Source organism: Penaeus chinensis, chromosome 20, assembly GCF_019202785.1.
Source record: "Penaeus chinensis breed Huanghai No. 1 chromosome 20, ASM1920278v2, whole genome shotgun sequence".
In the NCBI taxonomy this organism is placed as follows: domain Eukaryota; kingdom Metazoa; phylum Arthropoda; class Malacostraca; order Decapoda; family Penaeidae; genus Penaeus; species Penaeus chinensis.
This window is the reverse complement of record NC_061838.1, coordinates 2,835,713-2,838,212: the sequence shown is the minus strand read 5'-3', so window position 1 is coordinate 2,838,212 and position 2,500 is coordinate 2,835,713. Positions and strand designations below refer to the sequence as shown.

The window sequence follows — 2,500 nt, the reverse complement described above, 5'->3', positions numbered from 1 at the left end:
TTTTACTACTGCAGTCATACGCTCTCTCTCTATTTCTCCCTACTTCCTCATTCCCTCTATCTCTCTCTCTCTCTCTTTGTCTCGTTTTCTCTCTATATACCTTCGTCCCTCCCTCTCTTTCTATCTCTCCCTACCTTCCTCCTTCCCACTTTCTCTCTCTTTGTCTCGTTTTCTCTCTCCCTACCTCCCTCTCTCTCTCAATCTCCCCCTTCCTTCCTCCTTCCCTCTTTTAGTCTCTCTCTGTCTCGTTTTCTCTCTCCCTACCTTCCTCTTTCCCTCTTTCTCTCTCATTGTCTCGTTTTATCTCTCCCTCCCTCCCTCTCTCTCTGGTTCTCGCTTTCCCTCCTTCCCCTTCTCTCCTTCTTTCTTTCTCTCTCTCTCACTCACTATTTTATAACTTCAGGACATAAATCATAAAGAAACAATTCCATAATGTTATTCCGGATTTATCAGACGGTTTTGGAAAACACATTCGACAGATGGCGGAATGAAGGATTTTTTTTTTTTTTTTTTTTTTTTTTTTTTTTACAACGGGCATTTGGTTTCTTCGATCAAAGATCCATCCGTTTGTGAGAAAATAAAGAGGAGTTTCTGCTGACGACGTCCCGCCATCATGAAATTCGGTCTGTTGGAGAAGAAAATAATTCAGGTTGTACTGCAAGATGGAAAAAAATTAAAATAGATATAAAACGGAATGCAAAGATTGGAAAATCAAAGAAGCGAGAAGTGAATTCACACACACACATGCGCGCATACACACAGACACGCACACAAACAAATACACGCAAACAAACATATGTACACACACAAATGCGCACACATACACACATGAACTCACATTAAAGCACACATACACACACACATATAAACTCACACTCAAGCCCACATACACACACATACACATAAAAACGCACACGAACAACACACAAAAAAACAGCAACAAACACATATGTACACACACAAACACGCACACACACATAAACTCACACTCACACACACACAAACACACAAGCACACAAACACATACATCAACACAAACAAACACACGCACACACATAAACACACACAAATGTACACACTAACACGCACACGAACAAATACTCAAACAGACACACACACAAACAAAGACACACCGACACAAACACATAGACAAAAGCACACCCACATGTACACACGCACGCACACATATGCATAGTATGCATCTGGGTATTCCAAAACTTTACATCTGCATTTACACACCAACAAACAGATATATACACACACAAACACACACACATACATAAACTCACACACTTAAACACACATGAACACACACACACACACACACACACACACACACACACACACACACACACACACACACACACACACACACACACACACACACACACACACAAACATCACACAAACACACATCAACACAAACACACACAAATGTACGCACACGAACAAATACTCAAACACACGCACATATACACACGCACACAAACAAAGACACACCGACACACGCACACATATACATAGTATTCATCAGGATATTCCAGAACTTGACATCGGTTTACCTCGTCGAGAGCGAGCGCGTTCTGCCTTTCCTTCCCAGCTTCACATACTACCAGTGATGATAGACAGGGATACCGTAATGCCCGAGTCCGTACCCGTGTCCGTACCCGTGTCCGTATCCGTGTCCGTAACCGTAGCCCGGAAACGCGAAGTGAGCCTTGGCACTGGCACCGGGCAGAGGATTAGCCAGTGCCGCGGCTGAGAGGGCCAGTGCCACCAGGAGGAAGAGGAACAAACCGCGGTTCACCTGGTGGGAGAGGGAGTTTGCAATGCGTTTCCGAATGCAGGAGAAAAAAAAAATCAATACTTGAGCAAATCTAAAAATTAGGAGATACACGTTACTTATAACCAAATAATAATAATAATACTAATACTAATACTAATACTAATACTAATAATAATAAATAAATAGATAACAAAACAAAATCGCCGATTGCTGTAATACTCAACCATTGCTCTGACGAGGTACAAAGAGATTTTGCAGTAGGAAGAGACTAACTAACTCCCGAGGTTCATCTCGACGCTTTTATATACCTAAGCGCTACTTGGCAACTCACGGGATTCCCACAAGGAAGATCGAAACCTCCTTTAAGTTGCTCTCGACCCTTTTCCGACTCGGTCTGATCCCTTTTATTTGTACTTGCTTCACTTTTTTTTTTTTGTTTGTTTACTATTATTGTTAATCTTATATTATTATTGTTATTATTGTTATATTATCATTACTATTGTTGCTATTATTATTACCACTATCATTATTATTATTATTATCATTATCATTAATATTATTGCTATTATTATTATACTGTGGAGCTTCTTCAAACCTCTCCTCTGAGAGTCGCAGCAGAATCCAGATGGGGCGTCCAGATGATCTCCGTTTCCCCTGCGTGGGACATCTGTTTTGCTGTTATTTTTACCCCTGCTCACTTTTAGTTTAGTTTCC

At 41.0% G+C, this 2,500-nt stretch overlaps 1 long non-coding RNA gene across 1 annotated transcript; it reads right to left on the bottom strand.

Annotated features, from left to right (window-relative positions):
• Nucleotides 1–430: 430 nt before the first annotated feature.
• Nucleotides 431–2,161, bottom strand: LOC125035991. The gene is made up of 3 exons (XR_007115852.1): nucleotides 2,011–2,161; nucleotides 1,563–1,807; nucleotides 431–625 (listed from the first exon to the last, which is right to left on the bottom strand). It is a non-coding gene; the product is annotated as an uncharacterized LOC125035991 (long non-coding RNA).
• Nucleotides 2,162–2,500: the final 339 nt, after the last annotated feature.